Below are 22,087 nucleotides of genomic sequence, written 5' to 3'. Positions count from 1 at the left end.
CTATTCTCCATCCTTCTCCACCCTGCTTCAGAGATGCTCATGCCCTTTGTGGCCCATATGGATAGCATCTTCCCATTGGGTCCATCCTTCAACATCATGCCCCCAGCGTTTTCCCATTGGGTCCAGCCAATGAGAGGCACAGACGGGCATTTTTATTTCTCCTTCTTATCGAATACTCAGTCCATTGTACCAATTTAAATGTATATCAGTATATTAATACTATAGCTACATACATACTGTGTTTCTAAGCAGCATAGTTGTTCTCAAGAGACTCTATTGGAGGCCTGAGGAGCTGAATGCTTGAGCATGGAGTTGTTCTGACTTGGGTGTTAAAGTTACTTTACTTCTTGGAGCTTCCATTTTCTCACCTGTGAAATGAAAATCATAGTAAAACCGCCAACCTCATAGGGTTGCCATGAGGATTAAGTGTAATAACACAGGGAATGTACAGGACACAGTACTTGTCCTGTAGCCTGACTCATAGAAGAGCCTCAATGAGTGGTAGTGATAATCAGTATGTGACACATGGTATAGTGTAGGTCATGTTGGTGAGTTACATTCATTATTGTGCCTACTGTTAACACATCCTTTTGCATTATGAGTACAGTAGGCCCAAGGGCAGCTGCAAGAAAAGAGATTCAGTTGGCTTTGGTGCAAATGTGTCTTGTATTGATCCCTAAAGGGGCCGTTAGAAAAATCTGACTCCCCTTCCTGAGAAAAATCCCAAGCAGATTCCCACAGCCCACCAATCCTGAGACAACTCCTCTCATCTTGAGTCCTCTTTTTAACTGCTGCGTGGGTGCCAGACCAAGGACCATTTTTGTGGTGGATAGTGTCATCTGCTCTATGTGGAAGGAGAAATGGCACAAGTGAGAATAGATACATGGATTTCTACACACTGGTCAATGACCTTGGCAACTGGTTGGGACTGGAAGAAAAAAGACAGAAAAATAAGAGACAAGAAAGGCTGGTGCGGACAAGTGTGAGCGGGCAGAGTGCTGAAGATTTTTGAATCACATATTAATGCCCACCAGAAAAATGTATTGTAGATAAAGAACTGGAAAACAAGGTAGACAAATGACTTGGCTAGTTGACATTAACCACACTTCATCATTGGCCACCCAGAAGCAACAGTATAGGTGCATAAATAGAGGGGCCATGGTGGCAGAAGTGGAGGCTATGCATGAGCTCAACAGCATGGACTCGACTTAACAAGATCATTCTAGCTATTGCTTCCCCTGAATGTCCAGCCTGCAGCCACAGAGACCCACATGGAACCTCTGGTATGGCACTACTTCTAGAAGAGACCAGACACTTGGAGGCAAGTCGGCTTCTTTGGGCCCTGGCATTCTGGAATGGCCAATGGTTCATCCTCAAAGGGAGACATTATTCCAGGTATGGGCTGCCTTTATTGTCCACAGAACCTCAGCCAGCACTGTTGTCTGATGGCTTATAGAAGGCCTGGTCCACAGGCCTGAAATCCCACCCACCATAGCATTCAACCAAGGGACCTGCCTCTTAGGGAGTGGGGTGTGGGAGTGAGCTTGTGGCTTATATTACATACTGCACCATCCGGGAGCAGCCAGGCTCAGTGAATGCTGGGACAGCCTTCTAGAGGCACAGCTGTAGTGCCAGCTCAAGGGAAACCCTCTGGAAGGATGGATGCCAGACTTCAGCACAGAGTATGCACATTCAGAGACCTGTAGGTGGCTGGTCCTGTCTCTCCAGTAGGAAGAATCCGTGGTTCCAGGAACTGATGAGTAGAAGCAGTCATGGCTCTATTTACTATCACGCCCAATGACTGACTGGGGGACTTTGTGTTTCCTGCCCCCACCCCTCTGGGTTCTCTTTAAAAAAAAGTTGCAACCTGACAAACACTACCCCAGTCAGGTGATCAAGGTTAACAGCAATAGTGAAAAGTGATACGGAGAGCATGCGCCCTTGAATGATGCGATGCGAGGGGCACTTTACCTCCCCAAAACACATAACCCCAGTCTAGTCAGGAGAAGAACACCAGGCAAATGTCAATACAGGGGCATCATACAACATCCCTGACAGTGCTCCTCAAAACCCTCAAGGTCATCAGAAACAAGGAAAGCGTAAGAAACTGTCACAACCAAGAGAGATGGTGACATCTCATCAAAGGAGATGTAACGACCAAATGTGGTGTCCTGGATGGGCTCCTAGGACCAAAAAAGGACATTAGGGGGAAACTGCAGAAATCTGAACAATTGTTTATCACTCTGCACTTACCTGTATTCTAATTTAGTTATCATGTAACAATGAATGAATTATTATTTAGTTAATTGTGTATCAACATTGGTGTATTCAGATGTTGATAATAGAGGACACTGGGTGTGGGGTGTATGGAAAATATGCATTTTCTTCACAATTGTTCTGTAAATCTAAAACTGTGCTACAATTAAAAGTTTATTTAAAAAAAAAAATTTCCTTGTCCCCAAAGGAACAATGGTCTTCTAAGGGTCTCATTGAAGTAGAAGCTTTAGTGCTATGCCCCGGGAGCAGTGTTCTTAGCTGGGGAATTGCCCTACGGGCAGGAGTCCCCCACTGCAAGGGATTTGCTTTCCTTTCCTTCTTTTTGAAGATGCTTGGGAAATGTGGTGCCATAGTGTAGGCATCCCGTGCTCTGGATCCTCTGCTGCCCTTACTTTCCCTTTCCAGCCAACAGAGGTCAGAGGACACGGGGCCTCCAGCCAGAGCTTGGGATCCAGCAGAACTGGTTTCATCAACATCTGTGCTGGTCACCTGTGCTATGGGAGCCACAAGGCTTTCTTTTCTTTTCTTCTTCTTCTTTTTTTTTTTTAAATTGAGGTGGAGTCTCACTCTATCATCCAGGCTGGAGTGCAGTGGCGAGATCTCGGCTCAACCTCTGCCTCCCAGGTTCTAGCGATTCTTCTGCCTCAGCCTTCCAAGTTGCTGGGATTACAGGTGCACGCCACAATGCCCGGCTCATTTTTTTGTATTTTTAGTAGAGACGGGGTTTCACCATGTTGGCCAGGATGGTCTTGAACTCCAGATCTCATGATCTGCCCACCTCGGCCTCCCAAAGTGCTGGGATTGAGCCACTGCGCCCGGCCGTGGACTGGCTGTTTTCTAATCTTGCTGTATAACATTGTTCTGGGATATCTTGATTAGTTCCATTATTGCCTGTTTCTCACTTTCCCACTCCTTTTTCCTTTTTGGTTTTAACACTTTTTGTGTGGCTGAAATTACATCCTTGATGCATTTGCTTTCGAGTTCTTGGTCATGAAGTCTTCGCCTAAGCCAATATCTAGTAGGGTTTTTCCAATGTTATCTTCTAGAATTTTTCTGGTTTCAAGCCTTAGATTTAAGTCTTTGATCCATCTTGAGTTGATTTTTGTATAAGGTGAGAGATGAGGATCCAGTTTCATTCTTCCGCATGTGACTAGCCATTTATCCCAGCACCATTTGTTGAATAGGGTGTCCTTTCCCCACTTTATGTTTTTGTTTGTCTTGTCGAAGATCAGTTAACTGTATTTGGCTTTATTTCTGGGTTATCTATTCTGTTCCATTGGTTTATATGCCCATTTTTATACCAGTACCATGATGTTTTGGTGACTAAGGCCTTATAGTATAGTTTGAAGTCGGATAGTATAATGCCTCCAGATTTGTTCTTTTTGCTTAGTCTTGCTTTGGCTATGTGGGCTCTTTTTTGGTTCTATATGAATTTTAGGATTGTTTTTTCTAGTTCTGTGAAGAATGCTGGTGGTATTTTGATGAGAACTGCATTGAATTTGTAGATTGCCTTTGACAGTATGGTCATTTTCACAGTAGATTGTCTTCGACAGTGTGGTCATTTTCACAGCATTGATTCTACCCGTTCATGAGCATGAGATGTGTTTCCATTTGTTTGTGTCGTCTATGATTTCTTACAACAGTATTTTGTAATTTTGCGTGTAGAGGCCTTTCACCTTCTTCCTTAAGTGTATTCCTAAGTATTTTATTTTATTTTTTTGCAGCTATTGTAAAAGGGGTTGAGTTCTTGTTTTGATTCTCAGCTTGGTCACTGTTGGTGTGTAGCAGAGCTACTGATTTGTGTACATTAATTCTGTATCCTGCAACTTTGCTGAAATCATTTACCAGTTCTAGGAGCTTTTTGGAACAAAGATAAATAGAAGAGACTTAATTAAACTAAAAAGCTTCTGCACAGCAAAAGAAATAATCATGAGGGTAAACAGACAACCCACAGAGTGGGAGAAAATCTTCACAATCTATACATGCAACAAAGAAGTAATTTGCAGAATCTACAAGGAACTCAAACAAATCAGTAAGAAAAAAAACCAAACAATCTCATCAAAAAGTGAGCTAAGGACATGAATACACAATTCTCAAAAGAAGATATATAAATGGCCAAAAAACATGTAAAAATGCTCAACATCACTCATGGTCAGGGAAATGCAAATCGAAACCACAGTGAGATACCACCTTACTCCTGCAAGAATGGCCATAATAATAAAAAAAAAAATAGATGTTGGCTTGGATGTAGTGAAAAAAGAACACTTCTACACTGCTGGTGGTAATGTAAACTTGTACAACCACTGTGGAGAACAGTGTGGAGATTCCTTAAAGAACTAAAAGTAGATCTACCATTTGATCCAGCAATCCCACTACTGGGTATCTACCCAGAGGAAAAGAAGTCATTATACGAAAAAGATACTTGCACACACATTTTTATAGCAGCACAATTTGCAATTGCAAAAATATAGAAACAGCCCAAATGCCCATCAATCAACAAGTGGATGAAAAAACAGTGAGATTATATATATATATAATATATATAATATATATAAATATAAAAAATATAAAATATATATATATATATATAAAATGGTATACTCAGCCATAAAAAGGAATGAATTAATGGTATTCGCAGCAACCTGAATGGAATTGGAGACTATCATTCTAAGTGAAGTAACTCAGGAATGAAAAACCAAACATCATATGTTCTCACTCATAAGTGGGAGCTAAGCTATGAGGATGCAAAGGCATAAGGATGATACAGTGGTCTCTGGGGACTTGGAGGGAAGGGTGGGAGGGAGTGAGAGATAAAAGACTACAAATTGGATTCAATGTATACTGCTTAGGTGATGGGTTGACCAAAATCTCAGCTATCACCACTAAAGAACTTACTTATATAACCGAATACAACCTGTTCCCCAAAAACCTATAGAAATAAAAATAATTTTTAAAAAGAACTTATTTATGTAACCAAACACCACCTGTTACCCCAAAACCTATTAAAAATTTTTAAAAATTACATCCTTGAGTAACTTTCTCAAAAAGATGTATTAGAAATACATTCTCTTTGTCTTGTATTTGTGAAAATGAGGAAGTTCATCAAACTCTCCAATTATCCCTTTGGAGTGTGCTGTTTCCAGCCGAGACCCTGATCAATGCACTGGGTTCAAAATGATAAACCTGCAAGATTCTGAAGATCTTGCTTTGCTGACCTCTAGTATCCATTTGGTTATTGATAAGTCTGATGCCGATTCAGTTTCCTTCTAGGTAATTTCTTTCTCTCTGGAAGCCATTAGGATTTTTTTAATGAATTCTTGCTGCTATGAAATTTTATAAATATATGTTATATCAGTTAGGAATACCTTTTTAGCGTTAAGTTAAAAAAAAAACCACCAAAAATACTCAATTAACAACGGCTTAAGCAATATTTGTAAGAAGTAGGTGGTCCCAGATTAGACGCATCACTTCAGTGGTATCATCAAAGGCTCAGGCCCTTTCTGTCTGTCCTGCCTTATGAAGGATGTGGAAGGAACAAAATCTTGTCATCCTTGGCTTGTTGCCTCGTGGTTGAAAGACAGCTCCCACATCATATCCTTGCCCCAGTGCAGAGAATGTCACTTCTCTTTATGAGGCTCAGAGTTCTGTTGTGAAAGAACAGCTCCTTATTACACATCTCTTGAACATTTCATTGGCCAGAACCTGGCTACATGTTGACTCCTAGACACTCATTGGTAGAAGAGAATGGAATTTATTAGTATTGGTTAAGATCAGTTATAGTTGATTCCCTGGGGCTGAGAGGGGTGTGCCATTCCTGATGTCATAAGATCTCTGCCTGCTACCTAAGCTCCAAATGTGGAGAACTGCTAGCAGGAAAAAAGAGAAATTCTTTTGGGGTAGTCTATGGAGAATATCCACTTGGTATGTCTAGCCGTGGTCTTTTTCACTATCATGCTTTTAATTTGAAGTCTCACTTCTTTTTGCTCTAGGAATTTTTTCCCTCATTATTTCTTTGGTAACTTCATCCTTTCTGCTTTTTCTAGTCTCTCTTTCTAGAATATTTTAAAAGGAATATTGGATCTCTGGGATCAACCCTTTTTATTTATTAACTTTTCTCTTGAATATTCTATTTCTCTGCCCTTTTTCCTCTTTATTTCACAAGATTTTCTTGGAGCCATCTTCTATCCCTTGTCTTTTTATTCTATTTTTATTTCATTTATTATTTTATTTCAGATCTATTTTGGTTATATATCTATAATTCTTGTTCTTTTTAAAAAATCTTATCTTTTTCTTATTCTAAAGAAACACTATAATCTCAAATCTCTTGGAGGATATTAGAGGGTGTTTTAAAAAACTCCTTGTCTATTTCTTCAGTTATCTCTGTTTCTTGCAGAGTCATTTTTGCTGATGTTGTTGTTTATTTATCTTTCTCTTTCGTAGTGCAGAGTCTCCTCTCACGTCTGGTATATTTAAAGATAAGAAAATGCAAATGCCTACTTGGGGGCCTGAGGCACATTTAGGGCTTGTTGACCTGAAGGTTCAGCATTCACTGGGGTGCAGGGGACCGAGCGCCAGCTTCCAGGATGGGTTGGTCCCATGCACCAAGTGAGGAGGCCTCTGTTCTGGGCCAAGAGTGCTGTCATTAGCTGCCTTGGTTCACCCTAGAGTTTTACATAGATTTATTTAGAGAAGAACTCTAGATTTTCCTCCTAGGTAATGATGCCTGGCTGACCACAGATCGGCCTGCACAGAAAGGGATGTGTGAGTGTGTATGGGCTGGACCATTCAGAATAGAGGCTTTCCAGAATAGAGGCTTTTAACAAATGCCCAACTTCTCACAACTGCCCACTGGAGATCTGCAGTTTTCAAGTCTGCAGACTCTGGGGACACTTCTGGGCAGACTGACCTCTTCTGTGCACACCTCCTGTCTAGGGTCCACCTGCCTTTGCTCTGTTTCAGCAGCCAGGACTCCCCCATCACCTTTACATCATCTGGAAATGGGTTTAAATCATGTATTCTCTGATGGTTTCCTTTGGTTTTTTCTTTGGTGTGGGCTCCTACATTTAAAAAATCCCTTTTCCTTCACTTTTATTTTAATGGAGTCTCAGGAGAAAGGAGACAAATGTTAGGAAGCAGTCTGCAATCTTGACCTGGAGGGCTAATGTCGAGGTTTTCTTTTAAATTGATTCATTACTCGTTTTTAATTAAAAAAAATTTTTTTTTTGAGATAAGGTTGTGCTCTGTCACCCAGGCTGGAGTGCAGTGGCATGATCACGGCTCATTGCAGCTTCAGTCTCTTTGGCTCAAGAGCTCCTCCCACTTCAGCCTCCTGAGTAGCTGGGACTACAGGTCCATGCCTTCATTTGGCTGATTTTAAAAAGTTTTTTTGTGGAGATGGGAGTCTTACCACGTTGCCCAGTCCAGTCTCAAACTCCGGGGTTGAGGTGATCCTCCTGCCCTGGCCTCCCAAAGTGTTGGGATTACAGTTGTGAGCCACCACATCCAGCAAACCTTAATTTTTTATTGTAAAATACACCATAAACTTGATCATGTTAATCATTTTAAGTGTATAGTTTAGTAGCATTAAGTGCATTCCCACTGTGTGCAACCAATCTCCAGAGCTCTTTTTATTTTACAAAACTTCAGCTCTATGCCTATTAATTAACAACTCCCTGCTCGCTGCCCCCCTCAGCCCCTGGCAACCATCATTCTACTTTCTATCTATAGGAATTTACAACTTTTAAGTACCTCATGTAAGTGAAACCATACGGCATTTGCCTTTTTGTGGCTGGCTTATTTGAGAGCATATGGTCCTAAGGTTCATATATGTCGCAGCATGGGTCAGAACGTCCTTCCTTTTAAAGGCTGAATAATATTCCATTGTGTGAATAAACCACATTTTGTTCATCCACTTATCCATGGAGGGAAGCTTGAGGTGCTTCCACCTTCTGGCTATCGTGGGTAATGCTGCTACGAATGTGGATGCCAGTATTTTTGAGTTTTAAAAGGCCTGTATCATAGGAGACCCCCAGCCACTAAACCCAAAGCAGATGTATTTGTACGTAAATTTCCCATCGCACTGGAATTAAGATGCTATAGTCACATTGTCATCCACAAAATACTCCCGTGTTTAGAGTTTTACTTGACACACTTCCTCTGGGTCCATTATCATAACCAATGAGGTAGTTAGAGTAGATAGCGTTATTTTTGCATCGCAGTGAAAAACTTCGAGCTACAAAGAGGTTAAGTGACTTGCCTAAGCTAATAAGTAGAACAACTAAAAGTACTGAATAATTTTATCTGCCTGAAAGACATTGCTGAACGCGTTTGTTTACATCAACTCTATTGTGGGCTGACTATGGAGACAGGGCCATAGAATGATGATCTCTAATCTAGTAAATTTAATGCAACTTCTCCTAACAGATAAGCCAGGTTGACATGGTAAATGTTATGTGAAAAAGAGAAATCTGTCTGAAGCTTTGCCAGCCAAGATAAGACAGAATAGCAGATAGGATTTAACTATTAAAATTACAGAGATTTGTTCCTCTTTATTTTTCATGGAGGGAATCGAGGTAAATGTTCTTGGGTTGTTGGCAGTATTTCTTCCATTCGTGTATTCCTTCTAAACATGAACATTATGTTGTTTATTCATCTGTTAATGACAGCTGATTATCAAACCATAAATATACATGTTGGGTCTAATGGTTTGTGAATGTTAAGCATCAGACAGTAATATCGTGGGTATTTAGAGAAGAACACTACAGCTACATCCCAATCACTATCTAGCTTGTCAGTTTCCTGTAGAATTATCTGATTCTTTGTGCTGTCAGCTGAATCATGTGTTAGGCAGAAAGCAGATTTTTTTCCCATTATTGCTATTTTTTCCTCCTCATCAGTAAACAGATTTTTTTAAAAAAAAAAAAAAAGAAAGAAAGAAACACAATTCTCTGGTGTAATCGAGGCTCCAGATATCACCTTTTCTCTATTACTTGTGGAAAACAGCAAATCTGATTACTTGAGGCTTTTCGTGTTCAGATCATTTCAGGAACATCAGCAAATACATATTCACTCAGTATTTCTGTACCATATATTGGAGAAAGTAACAGATATGAAGATACTAAAGTTCAAATTAAAGGGCTTTCATCCTGCTGCCCTAAAGTCCCTTGGTACTTATTTAAAATGTTTTAAAAAATCTGGCCACTAGTGGTTTACTCTCTGCACAGCAAGATGCATGTATTTATTTCCTAAGCAATGAGGCAGAGAAGCCTGGTGTTCAGGCTTTGACAGCATGCTAATGTGTGCTGGGGAAAGACACACTGGTCCCCAGGGTGCAACGAGGAGCCTCTGAGAACTTTTCTTAAAAGGTCTTCATTCTTCCACTCACCCAGCAAACAGTGGTTAAGCATTTACTAGTGCAGGTGTGCACTCAGCCTTGGGCAAATAGGAAGTTTCTGCTTCGTGGTTCTCAAAGCCAGAGGAATGGGGGCGACACGGCAGAGCAGAAAGGGCATGGTCAGAATCCCAGCCCACTTACCTGCAAAGGGCATGGCCTTAACCTCCCCAAGCCTTCCCCTGGGGCAGGGATCGTAATACCCACCCCAAAGAGTGGGGAGGATGAACTGATTGGCCTATAGCTGGTGCACGGCACAGAGCTGCAGCCTTCTGGGACACTCCTGGCTTATTTCCATTTCTTTCACTGCCCTTCACTTGTTCCAACCCGGTTTCCATTCCAGACACTCCACCAGCAGCGCTTTCTTATCCTCCTCCATTCTTGGCGCTGCGTTAGACCCTACCACCTTCAAACTCTTGCCTTCTCTCCGCACACTCACCGCCCTGCTCTCTCTCTCTCTCTCTGATCTCTTCTTCTCTGGAGACTTTGTTTTCTTTCCTTCTCTCTCTCTTCTCTCCTGAATAGTGGATTTTCACGAAGTCTCTGCTCATTCATCTCTTTGTAATATTGCTCCTTTAACACAAACCATATTTTCAAGTCCTTCTTATTCTTTAGACAGCACTAATGTCATATTTCTGGCTTCAGCTATCATCCTTACTCTGATGACTCCAAAATTTCTATCTCTGTATTTTCATAGCCAAACTTCTAGCTTCACTTTTCAACCAAATACCCAACCTGTGTGTTCACTTTCAACTCGAAATCTCTAAAGCTGTACATAACATCTTTGCCCCAAATGAACTCCCCTATTAGATTTTTCATTTTTTTACTCTCTGTCAGTAGCACTATTTTCTCAATTATCCACAAAGGAAATATTAGAGTCAAATTTATTTATTTTTCTTTTCTTTAGCTGCTTTATCATTTACTAAAACTATTTTTCTTTTTAGGAAATTAATTAATTAATTTTGTTTGTTTGTTTTTAGAGACAGAATCTTACTATATTGCCCAGGCTGTAGTGCAGTAGCTAGTCACAGGCCAGATCAGAGTGCATAGTGCACTGCGGCCTCCAACTCCTGGCCTCAAGTGATCCTCCCACCTCAGCCTCCCAAGTAGCTAGAACTACAGACGTGCACCACAGCACCCAGATAAAACCATGTTTCCTCTTTCAAAACATTTATGAGCAGAAAAGCATTAGATTAAGTCACAAAAGACAACAAAAAAATTTTTTAAGCTCCTTAAAGAAATAGAAGAGCTGGGCGCAGTGGCTCACACCTAGCACTTTGGGAGGCTGAGGTGGTTGGATCACCTGAGGTCAGGAGTTCGAGACCAGCCTGGCCAACATGGTGAAACCCTGTCTCTAGTGAAAACAAAAATTAGCCGGGTGTGGTGGTGGGCACCTGTAATCCCAGCTACTTGGGAGGCTCAGGCAGGAAGAATTGCTTGAACCCAGGAGGCGGAGGCTGCAGTGAGCCGAGATCATGCCACTGCACTCCAGCCTGGGTGATAGAGCGAGACTCTGTCTCAAAAAAAAAAAAAAAAAAAAGAAACCTATAAATATATAAAGTGGCATATACAGTATGGTCCCAACTTTGTTGTAGTTGTATTGTTTGTTTGTGTCTCTATTTCTCATCTACCAATATCGTCTATCTACATATGTGCATAAGATAGACTGAGTGTTCAGAAAATGTCTCTCACTAATGGAATTATAAATGAATTTTGCTTTCTTTTTTATGCTCCTTTTTCCTTTTTTTCTGGACTTTTGATACCCAGGATAGGGTTCATTTTAAGTCTTGGTTTATGACACACACTCAGCATTGGTTCCTTTATCCCCCCTTTTGTTTACTTATTTGTATGTTTATTGATGACTGCAGTGGGCATCATGCCCACCCTCCAACCCAAGCCCTGGAACAATGACACTGGCTTACATTTCCAGCACACTCGCCTTCATTTCCTAGGTCCTAGCAAGGTCTAAGGTATTACACTGGTCGACACCTCATGTCCATGAGTTAGTATGTCAGGCTCCTTATGCTGATTGATTGGACATAAAATAGTATTTCAGCGGGGCACAATGGCTTATGCCTGTAATCCCAGGACTTTGGGAGGCCGAGGTGGGTGGATCACTTGAGGTCAGGAGTTTGAGACCAGCCTGGCCAACATGGCGAAACCCCGTCTCTACAAAAAATACAAAAATTAGCTAGGTGTGGTGGTGGGCGCCTGGAATCCCAGCTACCTGGGAGGCTGAGGCAGGAGAATCGCTTGAGTCCAGAAGGCGGAGGTTGCAGTGAGCCGAGATTGCACCACTGCACTCCAGCCTGGGTGACAGAGTGAGACCCTGTCTCAAAAAAAAAAAAAAAAAAAAAAAAGGCATTTCATTGTGGTCTTGATTTGCATTTCTTTAGTACTAACAAAATTGAACATCTCTTTTTATATGTACAGGGTATGTCTTTTTCCTCATCTGTGAACTTATAGGCTTATGTCTTTTTCATCTTTCATCTAGGTTGTTTGCTTTTATCATATTGATTTGTAGAAATAAGACAAAAATGCCCACTAACACCACTGATATTCAACATTGTCCTGGAGGACCTAGTCAAAAAATAAAAAAGACATGAAAAATAAATAAAAGACATTGCAATCTGAAAGGAAGAAATATATGATTGTCATCATTTGCAGATAAAATTACTAAGTATAAAGGAAACCCCAAATAAGCTACAAATTGTTAGAATTAAAGGAGTCTTTAGCAAGGTGGCTGGATATGAAATCAATAGATGAATGCCAGTGGCATTTCTATACGCCAGCAATAAATAGTTACAAACTGTAATATTAGGAAGATCACTTATAATAGTAAAAAGATACTACACAATACCTATAATTAAACCTTAAAAAGATATGCAAGTCCAAAACTTAAAAGTATCAAATTCTTCGCAACACACTGAGGAGACCTAGATAAATAATTTTCATGCTCAAACTCATCATTACGGTAATATAAAATAAAACAACCATGTGATACCAATTTTAATTTATGCGATTAAAAAAGATTGATAGCACCATATTAGTCAGTGTTCTCCAGAAAAACAGAACCAATGGGATATATATATATATATATATATATAAATATAAATATATATAAATATATAGAAAGTGATTTATAATGAGGGATTGGTTCACAGACTGGCAAGTCCCATGGTTTGCTGTCTGCAAGCTGGAGGCCCAGGAAAGCTGGTGGTGTTGTATCAGCCCAAGCCTTAAAGGCTGAGAACTCGGGGAGCCAATGGTCTGAATCTGAAGGCCTGAGAACCAGGAACACGGATGTCTAAGGGCAGGAGAAGATGGATGTTCCAGCTGTAGTAGAGAGAGAAAATTTACCCTTTCTCTGCCTTTTCATTCTATTCAGGCCTTCAATGAGTTGGGTGATGCCCTCCCATTTGGTGAGAGGGGGTCTTCTTTATTCAGTCCACTGATTCACATGCTAATCTCATCTGGAAACACCCTCACAGATGCACCCAGAAATAGTGTTTTACCAGCTATCTGGGCATTCCTTAGCCCTGTTGAGTTGACACATAAAATTAGCCATCACAAACACTAAGTAGTGGGAAAGATATAGTGTAACAGGCAGTATCACACATTTTAGGTGTGAGTTCAAATTGGCACAGCTTTTTTGGAGAGAGATCTGGCAGCACTAATACAATTTTTAAATGTTTATACCCTTGGACACAGCAATTTTACTTTTGAAAATTTCCCTTTAGACACATATGCATAAGAGTACAAAGACTTTTGTACAACAATTTTCGTCACATTGTAATTTGAAACACTCCGTCTACCAGTAGATGACTAGCTAAATAAGTTGCTATAGATGTGATATACAATGAAATACAGTATCAATCACTCATATGAAATGAGATAAAGTACACATGCTGAGATGAAAATGTACCAAAGGCATTTGATTAAGGAAAGATGAGTGTCGGTATCCCTGGATGCAGAGCCTGAGGCAAGGATTTGGATGCAGGTAGTTTATTTGGGAAGAATCCCAGCAATCAGGTGTGAGGAAGTAACAAGAATGAGGGGAGGAGCAAAGGGAGTATGATCTTCACATAGTGTGGCAAGGGGCTTGCTTCAGTTGGGACCTCCTGAGAAGTGTAAGGAAGGGTTCCAGCATTGTCCCTTGTCCCCTGATTGAAGGACAGGAGACAGAAGGTGAAAAGATGGACAGCCTGTGCAATGGGAGTTGTAGCTCACACAGAACTACCCACTCCAGTTGTGGCTGAAATCAGAGGCAGTCCAGGGAATGTGACGTGGGGCATTAGAGGAGTTTGCTACAGACCGATTCAATTTAGGTAGAAGAGGATGTCTGCATACATCCCTAGAGGTATGTATGAAAAGTCATCTTCTTATTTTTTTCCTTTTTTTGAGATGGAGTTTCACTCTTGTTGCCCAGGTTAGAGTGCAGTGGCACGATCTTGGCTCAGTGCAACCTCCGTCTCCCGGTTTAAAGTGATTCTCCTGCCTCAGCCTCCCGAGTAGCTGGGATTACAGGCATCCGCCACCACAGCCACCAAGCCTGGCTAATTTTTGTATTTTTAGGAGAGACAGGGTTTCAACATGTTGGCCAGGCTGGTCTTGAACTCCTGACCTCGTGATCCACCTGCCTCGGCCTCCCAAAGTGCTGGGATTACAGGTGCGAGCCCAGCCGAGAAGCCCTCTTAAGCTGTGACCGGATGAACTGCTGCCCTCCATTCCCTCCATCAAGGAAACATAATGATGCCTGCATAGAAAGCTTGGGATAAGTAGGTTACTCTTTGTCTTCTCAAACATTAGGGAGCCTCAGAATCACCTGTAGGTCTTGTTAGAACATGAATTGCTGGTCTCTGCTTCCAGGTGTTCTGATTCAATTGGTCTGAAGCAGGCTGGAGAATTTGCATTTCTAATAAGTTGTCAGGTGATGCTAATGCTGCTGGTCTAGAGATCATGTACTGAGAACCACTTGTCTAGAACATCTGTGTATTTTTCCCAGCCATTGCCCAGAGCCTGCTGTGTTAGTTCCCAAACCTGTTCATGTCATCTTCACTTGTTATTATAGTCAGGTAATTTAATTAAATATTGCATGAGCTAATGAGATACAAATAGACAAAGAATTGTGTCTATACAATACGAGTTGAATGTTACTGAAAAGACTCAATATAGATGAGTCATTGAAAACTTGCAAAATGTCACAAAAATCAAAAATTGAAAATTTATAAGAATCTAGAAGATTATTCACAGATTACTCATAAATATCTTTAGTTCTTGCTCCATATGAAGTACCTACAATAAGGAATGAATGCCAATATATTATGGTGTGATCCATGTAAAAAATACACCTGAAATGCCCTCGAGTATCAAAGAAGAGACCTTATACCCATATTAGATTACTGTCAAATACATATACATTTATTTGTTTTAATTTAACAAGAAAGTTTAAGGTGTTTATGATTTTTTTCTGATTTCCTGCTTAGTTGACTATTTTGATCAACTGACCTGTCCTTATCTAATTGAATGAGAACTTCCATGGCCTCCAATTTTGAACCTTTCTGTTCTAAAGCAGGTTTCTCCCCAGGCACGAAGCTGAAAACTAGGAATTCCGATGAGGATCCTTCAATGTCCCAAATAGTTTCTTATTATTTTAAAAAATGTCAATTCTATGTTTTCTACATTTTTCAGAATTGCTGCCTATCTACCTGGGTCATTACTCTGCTCACAAGTACACATTGAATAAAATCGAAATCCTCGGCATTCAGGGCTGTCTCTGAAATGATTGACATCTGTCACTTGCTCCCCCTAATTTTTCACCTCTCTTCATTTACCCTGTACCACACATAAAATATCATTTCTTGACTATGCATTTGTGTTTTTTTTCATGAGTTCTTTCCTCTCCTCCTGTCTAGAGAACTCCTATTTATCCTTCAAAACCCAGCCCAAATGTCTCATCTCTGAGAAGCCTTCCCAACTCCCTCTTTTGTTCTAATAGCTCTTTGTTGTACATGGTTCTTGATACTACTTGTCAGAATGCTTTGGAGTTTTTTGCTTTGGTTTCAGTGGAAGCTGTAGCATCTTAGCTTTCAATATCTAGGACATTTGTAATATTTTCCCATCTTACTTTATCACTTTACCCGAACTGTGCTCCAGTCCTGACAGTCTAGTCCTGAGTAGAGGCTCAGGAATATTTGTTGAGAAATATTAATGAGTAAACGAATAAATAAATAGACTCTCATTACATCTGACGTATTTGATATTTCTTATTCAAGCATCTGTAGACATAAAAACCCACCGTAATTTAAATGACAACTTAAGTATAATATATGTTGACTTGAATCACTCATATCATTCACTCTTTTAGTGCTTAGCAATTTCTTCTTGTATCCATAAATAAAGTCCATTCCTGTTTTAAAGCCTGTTTGAAAAAAAACAGAGTGAAACTCAAATTGTTGAGAAGATAAGTAGCTTTATTAAATATGACAGCTTCAGCATTTTACAGATTCACCAGCGAAACTTCTCAACTGAGAGAGTGTGATGCTGCTCAGGTTCTTTGGCTATAAACTAGGGGCAATAACAGCTCTGACACCTCAGGGCCATGGTATTTAGTGAGATAGTTTATGTAAGGTGTCTGAATGCAGCATGGACCCAACAAATACCAGTGGATTTAACTGCCTAATTTTTGTTAAACTGAGCACAAAAACAGAGACCAAATAGCAGCAGAGGTTGGAGCTAACCATGTGCAATCCCCTAAGACCCAGCGATTCCACTTCTGACTGTACATCCAATAGAAAAGCTCACAAAGATGCATCTGAAGACCTGCCAAGGATGTTGACAGCTTCAGTACATGTAATAGTCCCAAACTAGAAACAATCCGAATAGCAGCATTAGAATGAAGAAACACATTGTGTTACATTCACACAACGGAACACCATACAGCAATAAAAACAAATGAAGGACTCAGTGTGGAACAACACGGATGAATCTCATAAGCACAACACAAAAGAAAGGAGTCATATGCAAAAGAGTACATATATCTTTAATTGATATAAATCTTAGCAACAAGTGAACTAATCTGCTGATAGAAATTGTGAGTGGGAACAGAGACTGGGAGAGAGTCTGAGAGGCCTTCTTGGATGCTGCAATATTCTAGATCTTGAGCTAGGGATGGTTATCTGGAGGTCCTCAGTTTTTAAAACTTCATAAGGCTATTTATGAACGGTGTGCCTTTCTTTACGGATGTCACATTTCAATAAACAGCTTAATTAAAATGAGAAAAGACAAGCAGGTTGGATGTTTGGGAAGAGGGACTAGCAAACGTAAAGGCAAGGAATTCCTGGTGTTTGAACATATGGCAGAGATGTAGAGGAGCAATAAGGAGGATGCTTCAAAAACAGATCCTTAAGTCAATGTGTATCTAAGGATAAAAAACAAAGCCTGTGATAGTAATGGCTTCTTTTCTTTTCTGGATTACATGACAAAAATGCTTGTCATCTGATGAGATAAAAGGATAGCCATCTGGAAAAGTAAATAGTCTATAAACTTTACACTGTACATTAGGACAAATTCTAAATGAATCAAAGATGTATATGTAAAATAGAAAACCATTAATGTATTAGAAGATAAATGGGAGAGTCCCTTTTTAATCTTGGAATAGAGAAGGCCTTTCTGACTATGACACAAAAGCAAGAACCCATAGAAAATGGATAATTTGACTACACAATTATAAAAGCCTTCCGTTTGGTGAAACAACCACAACCACATCACACAAAAAAAGCAAAAAAGAAAACATAAAAAGCAAAGCCAAAAGAAAAATGAAAACAGGACAGGTAAATTGTAATTTAATCATGGTAAGAGGACTAAACTTCTGTCTTAGTCCCTATAATGGAATACCAAAGACTGTGTACTTTATAATAGAAATTTATTTTGCTCACAGTTCTCAAGGTTGGGAAGTCCAGGATCAAGGAGCTGCATCTGATGAGGGCATTCTTGCTGTGTCATAATATGGCAGAAATCATCATGTAGTGAAAGAATGTGCAGGAGAGGGTAAGAGAAGGCTGAACTTGCTTTTATAACAAATTCACTCTTGAGATAATGAACTCACTCCCACGATAATGGCATTACTCCATTTATGAGGGCAGAGCCCCCTCATGACCTAATTACCTCATAAAAGTCACCCTCTCAACATTGTTACATTAGGGATTAGGTTTCTAACACATGAACTTGGGAGGACACATTCAAACCATAGCACCTTATGTTAAGAGCTTCTAGGAACAGATAAGAAAAAAAACAAAAAAAGATAGGAAAACAGATAAAGCTTATGAACAGATAGTTTACAGAAAAAGAAATACAAATTGCTCTTAAACATATGAAAAAATGCTTAACCTCATTCACAATATGAGAAATGCAAATAAAAACAGACTTTATTTTTCAACTAATCGATTGGAAGAGAAACATGCTTGATAACACTCTTTTGGTGGGCCTCTGGGAAACAGGCATGTTTATATATTGCTGTTGGGTGTGCACATTGGAGCAACCCTTCTGGAGGCTATTTGACAACACCTATTAAAATTAGAAAAGTATATCCCTTTGGCCTTGAATTCTAGTTCTGAGATTTGTCTTACAGATCTACTGGTCCACCTGCAATACCAGGTTATTCACTTCAGCATGGTAATCACAAGAGTAGAGACAATCCAAGACCATCAACAGATGGCTAGTTAAGCAGATGAGGCATCCATACAATGGGATACCATGTTAAAAGAAAGAAGCTCTCTATTAAGGACAATGGAATTCCATGTATAAAGGAGGAAGACCTCTAAATAAGAAAAGATCTGTAAGATACACAATCATGCAGAACAAGGCAAAGGAGAAGAGTGCATATAACATGTGAAGGTATGTGTGGGGATAACCAAATAATCTATATGAATAGTTGCTTGATCTGCATAAAGAAGCCTAGAAGAATACATTAAGAATATAAAAACAGAGTTACCTGTGCGTGGAAATGGAGGTGGGTGGAAATTGAGAGAGGAAGGGATGGCTGGGAAGAAGACTTTTTCCTGGTTACCTTTTCATGCTAAAAAATGTTGATCTTTGTGAATATATTAGCTATTCAAATAATTTAAAACACATCTTAGCTTGTGCTGGGTCTAGTTCTAATTAGAATGCCCTGGCTTCTTCTTAAGCTAGTGATTTGGCAAGGTAGAGTAGAGAGAATTTCTGTTTTGGGGGTTTTCAGTCTTTTCATTAGTAAAAGAGCAAATGGAAGTTATGTACGAATCCAAGATTTGTGCTTTCTTTCAATGGCTTTTAGTGAAATAAAAGGATTGAAATAGGTTGCCTAACATATTTAGAGGCTCATCTTAGAGGACAGGGTTTTGTAAGGCTAGAACTTGGCAAGTGGGCACAACCAATGGGAAGCAGTTCTGGGTTCCCCATTTGTAGCTTCACAGGCGGAGACAAGAGCTGACAAATCAGAGGGAGCTAGCTGAGGGTTTGGCAAAAAACAATTTAGCAAACTCCAATTTTACCCAACTACCTGGATATTTCAAATAAAAGTAGCTTTTAGGTAAAAATGATTCTGGACAATTAATGTGATTCCTTATTTTATGTTGTGTGACTCAACAGAGAAGGATGATTCATAATCCATGGCCCAGCCCGTGTCCAAATCCCATCGACCCTCTCATGGGGGCACGAGCTGTGTGGTGTTTATTCATTCAACATGCAGTTTCTGAGTGAAGAACTGAATAAAAGCAGCAGATCACCTCTATAATTCCAGCACTTTTGGGAGGCCGAAGCAGGAGGATCGCTCGAGCCCAGGAGTTCAAGACCAACCTGGGCAACACAGTGAGACCCCCTTCTCTACAAAAAATTTTTTTAAAAAAATTAGCTGGACGAAGCTGGGCGCAGTGGCTCACGCCTGTAATCCCAGCACTTTGAGAGGCTGAGGCAGGCGGATCACAAGGTTGGGAGATCAAGACCATCCTGGCTAACACGGTGAAACCCCGTCTCTACTAAAAATACAAAAAAAAAAAAAAAATTAGCCGGGTGTAGTGGTGGGCGCCTGTAGTCCCAGCTACTTGGGAGGCTGAGGCAGGAGAATGGCGTGAACCCGGGAGGTGGAGCTTAGGGTGAGCCGAGATCGCGCCACTGCACTCTAGCCTGGGCAACAGTGCGAGACTCCATCTTGAAAAATAAATAAATAATAAATAAATAAATAAATAAATAAAATTAGCTGGACATGGTGGTGTGTGCCTGTGGTCTCAGCTACACGGGAGGCTGAGATGGGAGGATCGCTTGAGACCAGGAGGTTGAGGCTGCAGCAAGCCAAGATTATGCCACTGCACTCTAGCCTGGGCGACAGAGTGAGAACCTGTCTCAAAAAAAAAAGGAAAGGAAGCAATTCTCTGTGTCTCTATCATTTGGCCAGACCTCGAAGCATACAGCCAGCAGGGTGAAAAGGAAATTAACATGCGAGGTGCACAGATGCGTGGCTGGTGGACCCAGGGTGGTGAGTGGCTCTCCATTAATTAAAGAGAACGTGAGGTGAAGTCGTTGTCTACAAGTTACAGACTTTGAGAAATTGTCTCAATAAAGGAGAACTTCATTTGGCCTTCGGTGAGAGCCAATCAATAAATTAGTTGGCTGAGGGTAGAGACATGCGGGGAGAAGCAGGATCTATGTAAAACCAGGGGGGCAGTGAAGAGTCAAAAGGGCAGGCAGCGAAGCAAAGGTAAAAAAAATTAATAAAATAAAAAGCTGCTCCAGCCCCAGCTTGCATTCCCTGTGATGCATAAACCAGGTGATCTTTGTTAGCCTTGGGCGAGGCAGAGAAGGTGAGAAGTGGGGGCCGATTGTCATAGGACTGTGGCCATCTATTTCCCCTGTGACCATCTCCATTAGGACAGGATAGAGGTGAGGTCAATCAGAAAGCCACCTTCACAGGGAAGACGTCCCCGCCCCGTGTAAATGCGCTGTGAGCTGCTGTTAGTGACTCTAATGTGGTTCTGAGAGGCGTCCTCGCCCAGCCCCAGAGCTGCAGACTCAGGCAGGGCCCGGGGTGCTGAGCTGAGGGGCGTTCCATCACCTGGACAGGGAAGGCAGACGGCCCTGGGCTCCCAGCTGGCCTTGTAAAACTTGAGTCATGGTGACAGAATTCCTTCCATCATCGTTTATGCTGCACCTTCCTGGCTGCGTTACTGTTATTTAGCATCCTGCTGTCATCCATAAAGCACCTCGCTGCCATTTGTTCTTTATTTCTTACTCTCCTGAGGTTTGCTGTTCGCATTCCCTGTCTGGAGCAGAGAGGTGGGGGGTGGGGGTAGAGAGAGAGAGGAGAGAGACAGAGAGAGAGAGAGAGAGAGATTAAAGAACTCTGTTCCAGGTTGCCACCTGCCTGCCCCTCGGCCCCCAGGGCCTGGCCTTCCCTCTGAAGGCCCTGCCCACCCTTGATGGTGGCACCTGCCAGGTGAGTGTGGCAGGGCTGGAAATATGAGGCCTGGCATCTGGCCCTCTGCCCTGCTGTTCTGCTTTATAACCATGGGCAAATCTTTCTGTCTTTTCTGTGTAGCCTGAGCTGTAAAATGGACAAATGATGGTGGTCCCCTTTTCTTCCTCGCAGTGATGCCATGCCGGATCTTAAGTTTTTCCCTAATGTAATAAATCTCAGAGACCAAATAGGATCATCAAAAAGAAAACCCACTGAGTTCCCAAGAAAGGCATGGCTCTTCACGCCCCTGTTCATGTGTGTTCTTGCCATGAAAGGCCGTCATCTGTGCAGGCATCCCCATGGCTCTCCCGTCCACCTCCTGAGTTCATCGCATATCAGGTCCTTCCTTTGCTAGAAACCCTCGATGGCCTATATCTCATGCAGAGTCAAAGCCAATCTTCCGAATGGCCTGGGCACTCCACGGTGGCCCCTGCCCTTAACTGACAGCCTGGCTCCTCTCCCCTCCTCCCTGCTCTGCCCAGCCATGCCAGCCACTTTGCTGCCCTCGTGCACACAGCTGGGCCACACCCACGATACCTGGCACTTTCTGTTTCCCAAAGCTATCCTTCCTGACTCTTTCCTTTAATGTCACCTTCTCAGGAAAGGCGTCCCTGACCAGGCTGGGAACCCCCCAGAGCGGGGACTTTGCTGCTTTGTTTCCTGCTGTATTTATAGTACCTTTCTCAGTGCCGAGACAATAAACATTTGCTGAATAAATAAGTTATATCTCCCTTTTAGCAAGCAATTAATAATAGTAATACACTTGGTATGACAGTTTCCAAAGCACTTCGAATGCAAATCCCACAACATTCATATATTGCAGGCACATTTGCCAGTCACAAACTTGGATATGTAAAGATGGTCACTTTATGTACCCTGGGAGTTAACTTGTTTCCAGACCCCCAATTCTACCCATCTTGCCAATACAAGGA

This window comes from Nomascus leucogenys, chromosome 3 (assembly GCF_006542625.1).
Source record: "Nomascus leucogenys isolate Asia chromosome 3, Asia_NLE_v1, whole genome shotgun sequence".
NCBI lineage: Eukaryota > Metazoa > Chordata > Mammalia > Primates > Hylobatidae > Nomascus > Nomascus leucogenys.
Note: the sequence above shows the minus strand (reverse complement) of the source record.